The following is a 15,648-nucleotide window of genomic DNA, read 5'->3' as shown; positions in this document are numbered from 1 at the left end:
TACCACCATTTGTCCTTCAATTGGCAAATAGCACAGATGCATGTAATGTGAAGCTCGATAAGTATATGAGGGAGAAAGGAATAGAAGGCTAAGTTGATAGGGTTTCATGAAGTAGAATGGGAGGAGGCTCGTGTGGAGCATAAACACCAGCATAGACCATTTGGGCCGAATGGCCTGATTCTGTGCTGTAAATTTTATGCGATTCTATGTAACTATAAACCCTGTGCATCCAATAAAACTTACTGAAGCAAAAATATTTTTATTCCAACAAACACAAGAACAAATGAAGTGACAACCGTTTGAAGATCAGTCCAGCCATTACAATAAAATGGCATCTGCAAGTAAACATTTGAAAAATATCAATTGGAATATATATATTTTAATAGATTTTAATAGTTTATAAATTCAAGAAAAAGCACACTGCAATTCTAAAGGGGCCACATCATCCAGTCATAAACTCCATTCAAAAAGACAGTGTACCTAATGAGATCCACTAGTGGCTGATGTCTTGTATCATCTTTTATGTGTCAGCTCATCAGTTTCAAATTTAAGAAAATACATCTGTGAAAATTACTCGAGAAAAGCTCTCTCTACAACAGCTACAATGGCATGGATTTGCAATATCAGTTGTTCCTGGATGTTCCATGGAGTGAGGTCACCACCAAACTCCACAGCATGATAATTACCCCTTTAAATGTAGGAGCACAAAGCAGTTATCAAACATTCCAGACTGGGTTTCTTTAATGGATTTTCCGAGTGGACTTAAAACTGCAATGTCAGGGACATCATTTGAGAACCTGTTTTATCTCCACAAAGCCGATATTCTAATAAAACTGATTAAAAGACGACAATGAGTCACTGGTATGTTGTACTGATCTTGGAGCACTGTACTCAGTCTGCATTTTTTCATATGGTTATCTATCTTAATTTGTAGATCAAAGTTCCTGAGCTGTAAGTTAAACCATTGCTATTTTTTTTTATTTTTTTTAAACTTACTGCATTGCAGCTATTGTTTCAAACAAAACAACCTTCTGCACTTCACATACCCGGGAGCAAATTATCCAAAAAAATTGTCAGTTTATGAAAGCTCCTTTGACTTGGTGGTAACTGTGTTGAAGTGTGGAAATTCTCTCAAATTATTTTTGGTTTAATATGGCACCAAAATGGAAAATTCTGCGGAGACCCATCACCGATAGCCTGTACATGGTGAATAAACTATTCAGTCTTTGCGATCAGAAGAACTTTTTGGATGAACTTATAAACACACACACACACACTCATTTGCTCTTCTCTCTGTTGTCCAATATGCACAAGCAATGAATAGCTAAGAGGGGCAGCAAGCAACTTGTGCCCAGGCCTCTACCAATGCCATTCTTCAGTCACCCATTATGAGATGCGTAATAACTCGCCTCTGATTTTCTCTCACCCTACCGGAAGCTGCCTGGCCTTCATTTTGCACGTGCAACAAAGCAGAAAAAGACACAGATGTCGTAGGGAGGGATTAAGAAAAAGTAATTTTTTTTTACAATAAATTCATGGTTCTGGTCACTGATGTAAATATTCGTATTCAGAACAATCGTGTTAGCTGGTATCAACCAGAAACCTTTGGAAACCAGAAAAATAAGCAAAGTACTGCATTACACAGGTAAGATTTTAAATTTGTATTTTCACAATTTCTCTCCACTTCAAATCCACATCATCATTTCCTTGGGCATGCAGGAGGACAGTCTATCTCGCAGACACACCAATATTGCTCCTGATCAACCCACCAATAAGTCCATCTAAACAATTCAAACAAGGAAGACTTGCATGACTGGTTTTCCCCGTTCTCCCAAATAACCCAGCTAAGAGGAATGCATTTTCCTATGGAACAATAAAAATGACTTTTACTAAAATAGGAGTCTGGAATTTAAAGCTGCATCTCCTAGTCGAGAATCCAGAGTCAAGCACTTATGTTCTTCAGCAGAGAGATGGGAAGGAAACATTCCCACAACAGCATTAATAGATGTATAGTCAAATAATCTTCCCCAAGTTCTCCCTCCGCCCAAAAAATTAAAAAAAATGAAGTCCTACATAAAGAATGATTTTTATAGTACAGCTTACCTTGCTGTACTTATTTGGTCTACTTCTAGGATCCACGGTGTCAGCTTCACCCAGTGGAAGCACTCTTGCCAAAGTCAGAAGGTTGTGGATTCAAGCCCTACACCTGGACCTAAGCTCACAATCTAGGGTGACACTTCAGTGCAATATTGAGGGAGTGCTGCATTGTCAGAGGTGCGTCTTTCAGATGAAATGGCACCATTCGAAGAAGAGCAGGGAAGTTCTCCCGATGTCCTGGCCAGCATATATCCCTCAAAAGAAAAATTACCTGGTATTTTATCTCATTGCTGCTTGCCTGCAAAACAAGTGACAATTCATTGGCTATGAAAAAGAAAGTCTTGCATTTATATAGCACCTTTCACGACCTCAGGACCTCCCAAAGCGCTTTAGTGCCAATTAAGTACTTTTAAACTGTAGTCACTGTTGTACTGTAGGAAATGAGGCAGTCAATTTGTGCACAGCAAGCTCCCACAAGCAGCAACGAGAAAATCACCAGATAATCTGTTTTATTTTAGTGATGTTGACACTGGGGAGAATGCCCCCACTCTTCTCAAATAGTGCCATGGGATCTTTTACGTCCACCTGAGGGGGGCAAGTGGGACTTAGGTTTAACGGCTCGTCCAAAAGGCAGCACCTCTGACACTGCAGCACTCCCTTGGTACTGTACTGGGGTGTCACCCAGATTTTATGCTCAAGTCTCTGGAGTGGGGCTTGAACCCACAACCTTTTGACTCAGAGGTGAGTGTGCGACCAACTTTTGGATGACGATCTTTAGGATGTGCTGGAATGTGAAAGACACTATCTTGTTCCTTTCTGCAAAGACTGCTTTTTGAAGTATATTGTATAATTGATTTCATGCAGATGCAAAGGCTGAGCAATGAAAAATTTATTATTTTTCAAGCTAACATTAGTTTGGGGAGAATTATAAATGCAAATTAACAAGGAAAAGATGTGAGGTCACTCAGTCTTAAAATCTTCACCTCTGTAATCAAACCTTGGATGCTGCTTTTCCAGAAAAATGCATCAAAATACAAAGTGAATGGGACTGTATAGCTCCTAAATTTGCTCCTGCTGTTTACAGAGTGTGTGGTCACATTGAGGCCATTTTCCCAAAATATTTCAAAATAACCAACATGGTCATTTATTTGCTGCAACATAATATTTAAGTCAGATCAAGTAATGACTGTTATAGCTATTCAACGTATTAGTTCCTAGTGCACCTCACCATGTGATTAATAGATGAAAAGGTCAAATCTCTAAAGGTTGTTGAAAACTGTGTGTTATTCCAGTAATTCATGCAGATCTTCAGTTACAACTAGCTGTTGCTTCAACTATTACAAATGATGTTTAACTTATCCTACCATACTTATTACATAACTATTAATAGATTATTGATTTTAATGTTGGAACTGCACTATTCTGTTGGAAAATCTTTGGGCAAATTTTACACAAAAATGACTATTTAAGTATTTGTAAGCACATGCAAAGATTTATGTTAAAACTGTGTGCATCATTAAAGGAAACTGAATAGAATTAATTCTTAAATGAAGTCATAATTCATAAAGTAACATCCAGATGAGTTTTGGGCATCAAACCATTCCCAAATTGCTGTATGCTATAGTGTACATCAACAAAGTTTGTCCTACATTACCCAGGCAAGATCCCTAGATCATCATCTTTAGAATAAAAAACCCTGCCATATCAGTATGATGCCATCATTTCCCAGGGTCTTGCACCTAGGAACCATCACATACCACAATACCGCTCAGAGCCCTCTGAAATTTTCCCTCATGTATTTATCCAACTCTCTTGTTGCAATCAGACCCCAATGCTGCCCATTCAATACATTCTCTGTGTAAAGTATTTAAGTTCATTGAACTGTAACGTTACAAGGTACCAATCTCTTTTGTACGAGGAGCTCTCCGCCCCAGCCAGAAACAAGTGCAGCTCTACCTTGAAGGAATTCAGCGAATCAATGTTAACCCCATGAGCCAGCAACCTGTTCCACTGATCCAAGACAAGAACCGAGTTCTGCCCTTACATAAATTATATAAGAGTGACCCCTGGTCCTCTCTCACCTATTCAGTTGAAATAATTGGTCTATACAAACATAATCTAGTCCCTTCATTACCTTATAAACTTATCGGATCATAAAAGTCTACACTTCTCTAAAGCATTGAGACCCAGCTCTTAGTTACCCAGATAGACTCAAAGATGCGTAAAAAGGGGAATTACTCTTGGGAGTCTTCCTCTGCACCCTGTCCAAAGACTCGATATCACCCACCCTGTGAGGAGACCAAAACAGGGCAGAGTATTCCAAATGAGGCCAAACCAAAATCTTGTACAAGGACAAAATGGTAGGCTTTGTTTTATAGTGAAATGAATGAGAGCGAGAGGGGTAAGTGTTAACGGGAGAGGGGGGGGGATGAGCAAGCAAAGGAGGAGAGAGGAAAAAGACAAAGCGAAGGGGCAGGGCGCGAGGGTGAAGGGGCAGAGAGCGAGGGCGATGGGGCAAGGCGCGAGGGCATGACAAAACAAAGGGATAGATGCAAGGGCAAAGGGGCAGGGCATGAGAGCGATGGGGCAGAGAGCGAGGGCGAAGGGGCAGAGAGCGAGTGCGATGGGGCAAGGCGCGAGGGCATGACAAAACAAAGGGATAGATGCAAGGGCAAAGGGGCAGGGCATGAGAGCGATGGGGCAGAGAGCGAGGGCGAAGGGGCAGAGAGCGAGGGAGCGAGCAGAGGGGCAGAGAGAGCGAGAGAGAGAAGGGGCAGAGAGCGAGAGAGAGAAGGGGCAGAGAGCAAGAGAGAAGGGACCAGCAGAGAGAGACAAGGCAAACAGGCAGAGACAAGAAAGAGAGAAATGGGCACAGAGAACTAGTGGCAGAGGCAGAGAAATGTAGGAAGATAGAATGAACAAGAAAGGTAGAGGAAAGGAGAGCGAGGAAATGGGAGGGGTAAAGAGGGAAGAGAAAGAATGAGAGGGAGAAGTGACAAGCAGAGTTAGAGAGATTATGGTCGAAAGAAACTGTGAAGTAGAGGGAGAAGAGAAAGTGAGAAAAATGAACTAGAAAGGGCAACAGTGAGTGATGAAAAGAGAAGACAGCATGTGGTAGAGGGAAAAGAGTAGAGGGAAGAGAGAGATAGAGAGGGGGATAGGGATATTTGTAATAATACAAATGCAGCATTAGGCCTTAATTTTCCTGGTATTTATCAGTGCAAGTTTGTAAATTTTGCTGGTGGAATCCTTTAAACATTCTGGCCCAAGTATAAACCCAGTGAACTAGTATTGCTCAACTCCATATGCAGGAGCCAGAACTCTCCAAAGTGAACTGGCATTAGGTACGCATCTCATCTACTTCAGTTTTGCAGGGTGGATAAACAATCCAGAATCCCTTGCATGATGACATTATCATAATGTGAATCAGTGACAACATTAATATATACCTACCAGCAGTCTACTAGTTAGGGAAATAGATGAAGTATTAAGAGTGGGCCCAGTAATATTGATTGTGCACTTGAATGGTCTGGCTTTTTCCAAATGCTGCAAGATTACCACTACCACCACAGATCTGCAAGCAATTTCATGAATACTACGTTTACTGTCACCACTGCATACATATATATGCCTGGCAGCTCTCAAAGATCCAAAGGAAGGGAGGCTGCGTCAACTGGACCCAGTTGGAGAACACCTTTACCTCAAGTTCCAGAGGTAGAAGGACATTTTGTTTTAAGTATTTAATATGTAGGTTATTACAGAACTAATAAAAGTGAATGCAGTTTGAAACCCCGATATGCAACAGTGCAAAGTAACAAAGAAAATAATTTATTTTTGCATCTTACATTTTGTCGATTTCAGAAACTTCAGAAAATGTATAACCGTGGTCATCGTTTTCCTCTATGTTAGCCTGATATGTTATTTGCAGTAATAGCAGAGCACTTGGAAAACAGTGACAGGATCGGACAAAGTCAACATGGATTTACACAAAAGGTAAATCGTGCTCGACTAATCTACTGGAACTTTTTGAGGATGTAACTGGTAAAATAGATAAGGGAGAACCAGTGGATGTGGTGTATTTGGACTTTCAGAAGGCTTTCAATAAGGTCCCACATAAGAGATTAGCGTGTAAAGTTAAGGCACATGGGATTGGGGGCAAGGTATTGACTTGGATAGAGAACTGGTTGGCAGACAGAAAGCAAAGAGTTGGAATAAACGGGTCTTTTTCCGAGTGGCAGACAGTGACTAGTGGGGTACCGCAGGGATCGGTCCTTGGACCCCAGCTATTCACAATATATATTAATGATCTAGACAAGGAAACTAGATGTAATATCTCCAAATTTGCAGACGACACAAAGCTGGGTGGGCGTGTGTGCTGTGAGGAGGATGCCGAGAAACTCCAGGATGATTTGGACAGGTTGGGTGATTGGGCAAAAGCATGGCAGATGCAATATAACGTGGATAAATGTGAGGTTATCCACTTTGGCGGCAAAAACAGGAAGGCAGATTACTATCTGAATGGCAATAGATTGGGAGAAGGGGAAGTGCAATGAGACCTGGGTGTCCTTGTGCTCGAGTCGCTGAAGGTAAGCATGCAGGTGCAGCAGGCGGTTAAGGTGGTATGTTGGCCTTTGTAGCGAGAGGGTTTGAGTACAGGAACAAGGATGTCTTGCTGCAGTTGTACAGGGCCTTGGTGAGACCACATCTTGAGTATTGTGTGCAGTTTTGGTCGCCTTATCTGAGGAAGGATGTTCTTGCCATGGAAGGAGTACAGCGAAGATTCACCAGGCTGATACTTGGGACGGCAGGAATGACGTATGAGGAGAGATTGGGTCAATTGGGTTTGTACTCGCTGGAGTTTAGAAGAATGAGAGGGGATCTCATTGAAACTTATAAAATTCTGACAGGACTGGACAGACTAGATGCAGGAAGGATGTTTCCGATGGTCGGGGAGTCCAGAACCAGGGGTCACAGACTAAGGATAAGGGGTAAGCCATTTAGGACAGAAATTAGGAGGAATTTCTTCACCCAGAGAGTGGTGAACCTGTGGAATTCTCTACCACAGAAGGCAGTAGAGGCCAATACATTAAATATATTCAAGAAGGAGTTGGATATATTTCTTAAGGCTAAAGGGATCAAGGGGTATGGGGAGAAAGCAGGGACCGGGTACTGAATTTGGATGATCAGCCATGATCGCATTGAATGGCGGAGCAGGCTCGAGGGGCTGAATGGCCTACTTCTGCTCCTATCTTCTATGTTTCTATGTAAACTGATGGTGGGATTCTAAAATGTTTTCAATCAGGATAAGTCATTTGAAAGTTTAATTACATTATACTATACTAGCAGGGGGGGGTCCGGCATTGCCAGGGCAGTTTAGAGGGCCACGCGGTTGATGGCCAGCCGCTGCCGCTCCCCCGCTCTGTGTCTCGGGCCGAGCGGTTGTGAGGCCCGGCCCGAGTGACCCCAACTCACCTCCCGCTCCGGCGGGCCGACGCAGCTGCCCCGCTCGCTGTTGAGGAAAAGCAGGGGAAAAATTGGCGGCGAGGTTTCGGGAGGCGGCAGGATTAGGTCCCGCCCGTGACGCACCGATTGGTCAACCATCAGGTCACTGAACTGTAGGATTGGTCAACCATCACGTCACTCAACGCTAATGAGCGGTAGGATTGGTCAACCGCTAATGAGCGGATTTTTGAACGTTTTTTGTATACTGTCTGAACAAAAAGTAAATACACCTATGACACTCCCTTGATCATCAGCTTTCTTTTGATATAACATGTGTAGGTACGCTCTATACCTTCTGAGTGTATAGCGGACAGACGGACTGTTATATATATATATATATATATATATCGATGTATTCAGCTATGATAAAACATTAGATGTGTTTCTGATGAAGGGTCATCGACCTGAAACGTTAACTCTATTTCTCTCCACGGATGTTGCCTGACCTGCTGAGTTTTTCCAGCGTTTTCTGTTGTTATTTCGGATTTCCAGCATCCGCAGTATTTTGCTATCGTATTAGATGTGTTTCATTACCTTAAAGCATACATGATAAAATAACTTGCTATGTAATTTTTATACTCCATTGTAGTCAATTTTTATATTTTAAAAAAACGTGCAACTCTCGAACCAAATAGATCTGCTTAATGCTTACCAAGATACCATTGACATGGCAGACAAGTCAGTATTTGTCATTAGGCTGACAACCCAACAAAGACAAACCATAGGCTGCTTTGTGGCTGGGAAACCTAACCCTCAAATGGAAGATGCTCTTGTCCATTAACAGCTTATCATTGTTCATCAGGATAAGATCATCCAATGCCCCCTCATTTACTTAATTAAAGTGTCAAGATATGCTACAAAGATCCAAAGTGTAACAGAGAGTAACTGTATACTGAAAGGTTTATGAACATCCAGTCTCGAAAGCCTCAGTAAAACCAGGGTAAAACAAAACTGCTTTGTCCTGCACTTCAGTTACTGACCTTTGGCTCAAGGGTTACTTTAAGTGTCCATAACCCCACTGATATAGTAAAAGTAACTCCCGCATCATTGAGCTCTTGAAGGGCTACATAGTTACTTTACTCATCATCTATGTCTAGCACTCAACACAATGAATAACTTTTCAGTAGGCATTTTAACTACTTCAAGTGAAATGTACTGCACCATGCAGCTCTGTTACAGTATATACACTGTCACAAACAACAGACCAATACAAAAGGTTTAGTGCACCATTTCCTATTGTAAGCAGCACAACTAGAGATTTTAACAATCTGCACATTCAACTACTGACAAGTAGAATTTAGTTCTGTTTGAGTGAAATAACAGTGTTGATTGATACGCGTACTGCATATTAAAACAAAAGTCTACATTTTCACCCAGTGTCCAAAAACACTCCCAAGCCAAGGAAACTTGGATAGATAGCAAGAAGGGAAGTTAAGATGGTTTAAAGTCTGTTTTTAAAGAAATATAGTCATAGAAGATATAGGTTAGGTAAAAAAAAGTGTTAAAAACAAAGTTAAAGAGAATCATAGAATCATTGAATGGTTACAGCACGGAAGGCGGCCATTCGGCCTGTCGAGCCCGTGTCAGCTCTCTGCAAGAGCACTTCAGCTAGTCCTAGCACGCCCCCCTCACCCTTTCCCCGTAGCCCTGCTATTTTTTTTCCTTCAGATACTTATCCAATTCCCTTTTGAAAGTCACGATTGAGTCCGCCTACACCACCCTTTCAGGCAGTACATTCCAGATCCTAACCACTCGCTGCATAAAAAAGTTCTCTCATGTCGCCTTTGGTTCTCTTGCCAATCACCTTGAATCTGTGTCCTCTGGTTCTCGACCCTTCCGGCAATGGGAACAGTTTCTCTCTATCGACTCTGTTTAGCCCCCCTCATGATTTTGAATACCTCTATCAAATCTCCTCTCAACCTTCTCTGCTCGAAGGAGAACAACCCCAGCTTCTCTAGTCTATCCACGTAACTGAAGTCCCTCATCCTTGGAATCATTCTCGTAAATCTTTTCTGCACCCTCGCATCCTTCCTAAAGTGCGGTGCCCAGAATTGGACACAATACTCCAGTTGAAGCCAAACCAGTGTTTTATAAAGGTTCATCATAACTTCCTTGCTTTTGTACTCTATGCCTCTATTTATGAAGCCCAGTATCCCGTATGCTTTTTTAACCACTTTCTCAACCTGCCCTGCCACCTTCAATGATTTGTGCACATACACCCCCAGGTCTCTCTGTTCATGCACCCCCCTTTAGGATTGTACCCTTTAGTTTATATTGCTTCTCCTCGTTCTTGCTACCAAAATGTATCTGTTCTTCGCACTTTTCTGCGTTAAATTTCATCTGCCATGTGTCCGCCCATTTCACCAGCCTGTTTATGTCTTCTTGAAGTCTATCACTATCCTCCTCACTGTTCACTATACTTCCAAGTTTAGTGAACCTCCATCATAAAATATGATGGAGCTCTTTAAAATTATGAAGGGGTTCAATAGGGTAGACATAGAAAAGTTGTTCCACTTGTGGGGGAGTTCAAAACTAGGAGCCATAAATATAAGACAATCACTAATAAAATCAAATTAGGGAATTCAGGAGAAACTTCTTCACCTAAAGAGTGGATGGAATGTGGAACTTGCTACCACATGGAGTGGTTGAGGTGAATAGCTTAGATACATTTAAGGGGAAGCTAGATAAGTACATCTAAATGAGGTAGAGGAACAAAGGGATCTGGAGTAAAAAGACACAAATCACTAAAAATAGCGATGCAGATTAATAAAACCATAAAAAAGCAAACCAAGCACTAGGGTTTATTTCTCGAGGGACAAAATTGAAAAGTAGAAGTTATGCTAAACCTGTATTGAACCTTGGTTAGACCACACTTAGAACACTGCGTACAGTTCTGGTCATCATATTATAAAAAGGATATAGAGGCACTGGAGAGAGAGTGCAAAAAAGATTTACAAGGATGATACCAGAAATGCGAGGTTATATCTATCAGGAAAGGATGAACAGGCTGGGTCTCTTTTCTCTTGAAAAGAGAAGGCTGAGGGGTGACCTACTAGAGGTATTTAAAATTATGAAAGGTTTTGATAGAGCAGAGAGAGAATGTTTCCACTTGTGGGGAAGAGCAAAACTAGAGACCATCAACATAAGATAGACACCAAGAAATCAAATAGGGAATTCAGAAGAAATTTCTTTACCCAGAGAGTGGTGAGAATGTGGAACTCGCTACCATAGGGAGTAGTAGAGGTGAATAGCATGGATGCATTTAAGGACAGATATGCATATGAGGGAGAAAGGAATAGAAGGATATGCTGATAGGGTGATTTAAGCAAGGTGGGAGAATGCGTCTGTGGAGCAGAAACATCGGCATAGGCCAGTTGGGTCGAATAGCCTGTTTGTGTGCTGTAAGACAAAGAATGGGGGAAAGAGATGAGGATAAGAAGAATAGTGTTAATATATAAAGACTTTTTTTTAAATTATGTTTAGTGTTCATATTAATATAGCTTGTCTTAACATTGGAACATCTTTATTACTTCATTGCTATCAACTACCCCCAAATAAACAGGCAGGGAGAGGGAGTGAAAGGGGAGAAAGGGATGGAAGTTTTGAACAATGTGTACAAGACTCCTTTCTGACCCAATATGTAAGAAGCCCAAGAAGGGAGAGGCAACATTAGACCTAGTAATGATCCAAGCATCGGGAAATCTAATTACTAGCCCTAAACATCTGCGGTGTGTTTAGACCGTATCCACCGCGCAAATACTGCAACTTCATGACATTCAATGCATGTCAACGGTGAGGCAGGCAGCAAAATGCCATTTTCACAAAGCTAATCGCGGAGCAACTCGGTCAGCAACTTTTGGACATTGGCATTTAAAAGCGCATCTTATCCTCGCCTGAAGTTGCTGTACCATTTACGCATAAATACCAACGAGGGCCATGAGCCTTGCTGTTATTTTGACAGCAAATTCTGGTCTAACATAATAAGCTTTAAGATAACGATTGACAGAAATGGATAGTACACCTAACAAAGTAATAGATAGGGGGAAAAAAACACCTGAAGGAATGAGGATGGAGCTAAAATATTGACAAAGAGGTAGAATAACAATGAGTAATATTTAAAGAAATCAATTGGGTTCAGGAGAAATATATTCCACTAATAAGAACAAAATAGCCAAGAATAAGATGTCATGGATAAAGATAGCAAATAAATATAGCGAAGTGTGAGGTGGTTTATTCCAATAGAGCGGAGTCGGACCTGTGTGGGAAGCAGAGGCGGCGGTGGAGTGGCTATAAAAGTGACCATGAGGACCAGGTAGGCCCCAGAGCGGAGTCGGACCTGTGTGGGAAGCAGAGGCGGTGGTGGAGCGGCAATAAAAGCGACCCCGAGGATCAGGTAGGCCCCAGAGCGGAGTCGGACCTGTGTGGGAAGCAGAGGCGGCGGCGGAGCGGCTATAAAAGCGACCCCGAGCGGAGTCAGACCTGTGTGGGAAGCAGAGGCGGCGGTGGAGCGGCTATAAAAGCGACCCGAGGACCAGGTAGGCTTACTAATCTCCAATCTCAGAGCTCCGAGAGCGGGAGAGAGGTGAAAAGTAGTTGAAGTGTGATGTCACCAGAAAGCAGAGCAGTAGAGGCAGGCAGGTAGTGCAGGGGACCCCTGTGGCCATCCCCCTTTCAAACAGGTATACCGATTTGGATACTGTTAAGGGGGATGACTTACCAGGGGAAGGCAGCAGCAGCCAATTTCCTGGCACCAGGGGCGCTTCTGCTGCTCAGGAAGGGAGGAAAAAGAGTGGGAGAGCAATAGTGGTAGGGGATTCTATCGTAAGGGGAACAGATAGGCGTTTTTGTGGCCGTAGAAGTGACTCCAGGATGGTTTGTTGCCTACCTCGTGCCAGGGTCAAGGATGTCACTGAACAGCTGCAGGGCATTCTGAAGGGGGAGGGTGAACAGTCAGAGGTCGTGGTTCACATTGGGACCAATGACATGGGTAGGAAGAGGGATGAGGTCCTGCAGCAAGAATTTAGGGAGCTAGGTAGCAGATTAAAGAGCAGGACCTCAAAGGTTGTAATCTCTGGATTACTCCTGGTGCCACGTGCTAGTGAGTATAGGAATAGGAGGATAGAGCAGATGAATGTGTGGCTAAAGAGTTGGTGCAGGGGGGAGGGCTTTAGTTTCCTGGATCACTGGGCCTGCTTCTGGGGAAGGTGGGACTTGTACAAGTCGGACGGGTTGCACCTGAACCAGAGCGGGACAAATATCCTTGCGGGGAGGTTTGCTAGCACTGTTCGGGGGGGTTTAAACTAAAATGGCAGGGGGTTAGGAACCTGAGCAGGGAGACAGAGGAAAGGGAAACAGGGATAAAAGCAAAAGATAGGAAGGAGAAAAACAAAAGTGGCAGTCAGAGAAATCAACGGTTTAAATCAAACGTGGCCACAGTAAATAATAATTCTAATAGGTCCAAGAGTGTTAAAAAAACCAAGCCTGAAGGCTTTGTGTCTTAATGCGAGGAGCGTTTGTAATAAGGTGGACGAATTGGCTGCGCAAATAGAGGTAAACGAATATGATTTGGTTGGGATTACGGAAACGTGGCTCTAGGATGGCCAAGACTGGGAACTCAACATCCAGGGGTATTCGATATTCAGGAAAGATAGGCAAAAAGGAAAGGGAGGTGGAGTAGCATTACTGGTTAAAGAAGGGATTAATACAATTGTAATGAAGGATATTAGCTCTGATGATGTGGAATCTGTATGGGTAGAATTGAGAAATACGAAGGGGAAAAAAACATTAGTGGGAGTGGTATATAGACCTCCAAACAGTAAGGCGGAGGTTGGGGATGGCATTAAAAGGGAAATTAAAGAAGCGTGCAATAAGGGCACAGCAGTCATCATGGGTGACTTTAATCTACATATAGATTGGGCCAACCAAATTAGTAACAATACTGTGGAGGAGGAATTCCTAGAGTGTTTACGGGATGGTTTCCTGGACCAATATGTCAAGGAACCAACCAGAGATCAGGCCATCTTAGACTGGGTATTATGTAACGAGAAAGGATTAATTAGCAATCTTGTTGTACGAGGCCCCTTGGATCGGAGCGATCATAATATGATCGAATTCTTCATTAAGATGGAGAATGAAATGGTTGACTCAGAGACTAGGGTCCTCATTTTAAATAAAAGGTGGCTACGATGGTCTGAGGAGCGAGTTGGGTAGGATTGATTGGGGAATGTCACTCAAAGGGTTGACGGTGGATAGGCAATGGCAAACATTCAAAGACCGAATGGATGAGCTACAGAATTTGTTCATCACTGTCTGGCATAAAAATAAAACAAAAAAGGTGACTCAACCGTGGCTAACAAGGGAAATTAGGGATAGCATAAGATCCAAGGAGAGGGCATATAAATTGGCCAGAAAAAGCAATAATCCTGAGGATTGGGAGCAGTTTAGGATTCAACAAAAGAGGACAAAGGGATTAATTAAGAAAGGGAAAATAGAATGTGAGAGTAAGTTAGTAGGGAACATAAAAACTGACTGTAAAAGCTTTTATAGATATGTGAAGAGAAAAAGATTGGTGAAGTCAAGCGTAGGTCCCTTGCAGTCAGAATCAGGGGAATTTATAATGGGAAACAGAGAAATGGCAGACCAACTAAATTCATACTTTGGTTCTGTCTTCACAAAGGAGGACACAAATAACCTCCCAGAGATGCCGGGGAACATAGGATCTGATGAAAGGGTGGAACTGAAAGAAATCAGTATTTGTAGGGAAATGGTGTTAGGAAAATTGATGGGACTGAAGGCAGATAAATCCCCAGGGCTTGATAATCTACATCCCAGGGTACTTAAGGAAGTGGCCCTAGAGATAGTAGATGCATTGCTGGTCATCTTCCAGAACTCGATAGACTCTGGAACAGTACCCATGGATTGGAGGGTAGCTAATGTTACCCCACTATTCAAAAAAGGTGGTAGAGAAAAAGCGGGGAATTATAGACCGGTAAGCCTGACATCGGTAGTGGGGAAAATGCTAGAGTCTATTATAAATGATGTAATAGCAGAGCACTTGGAAAGCAGTGACAGGATCAGACAAAGTCAACATGGATTTACAAAAGGTAAATCATGCTTGACTAATCTACTGGAATTTTTTGAGGATGTAACTGGTAAAATAGATAAGGGAGAACCAGTGGATGTGGTGTATTTGGAGTTTCAGAAGGCTTTCGATACGCCCCCACATAAGAGATTAGCGTGTAAAATTAAGGCACGTGGGATTGGGGGCAAGGTATTGACTTGGATAGAGAACTGGTTGGCGGACAGAAAGCAAAGAGTTGGAATAAACGGGTCGTTTTCCGAGTGGCAGGCAGTGACTAGTGGGGTACCGCAAGGATCGGCCCTAGGACCCCAGCTGTTCACAATATATATTAATGATCTGGACGAGGGAATTGGATGTAATATCTCCAAATTTGCAGACGACACAAAGCTGGGTGGGAGGGTAAGCTGTGAGGAGGATGTCGTGAAACTCCAGTACGATTTGGACAGGTTGGGTGATTGGGCAGAAACATGGCAAATGCACTATAATGTGGATAAATGTGAGGTTATCCACTTTGGTGGCAAAAACAGGAAGGCAGATTATTATTTGAATGGCAATAGATTGGGAGAAGAGGAAGTGCAAAGAGACCTGGGTGTTCTTGTGCACCAGTCGCTGAATGTAAGCATGCAGGTGCAGCAGGCGGTTAAGGCGGGAAATAGTATGTTGGCCTTCGTAGCAAGAGGGTTTGAGTACAGGAACAAGGATGTCTTGCTACAGTTGTACAGGGCCTTGGTGAGATCGCACCTTGAGTATTGTGTGCAGTTTTGGTCGCCTTACCTGAGGAAGGACGTTCTTGCCATGGAAGGAGTGCAGCGAAGATTCACCAGGCTGATACCTGGGATGGCAGGAATGACGTATGAGGAGAGATTGTGTCGATTGGGCTTATACTCACTGAAGTTTAGAAGATTGAGATGGGATCTCATCGAAACCTATAAAATTCTGTCAGGCCTGGACAGACTAGATGCAGGAAG

At 42.7% G+C, this 15,648-nt stretch overlaps 1 protein-coding gene across 6 annotated transcripts in view; it reads right to left on the bottom strand.

The window, feature by feature from the left end:
- Window positions 1-15,648, bottom strand: part of LOC147111092 (ERC protein 2) — an 885,067-nt gene that overhangs the window by 638,672 nt on the left and 230,747 nt on the right. The gene's annotated exons all lie outside the window — the stretch shown is intronic.

This window comes from Somniosus microcephalus, chromosome 11 (assembly GCF_052327205.1).
Source record: "Somniosus microcephalus isolate GS21.2 chromosome 11, FLI_Smic_1.0, whole genome shotgun sequence".
Lineage (NCBI taxonomy): Eukaryota > Metazoa > Chordata > Chondrichthyes > Squaliformes > Somniosidae > Somniosus > Somniosus microcephalus.
This window is presented reverse-complemented; position numbering and strand designations above follow the sequence as displayed.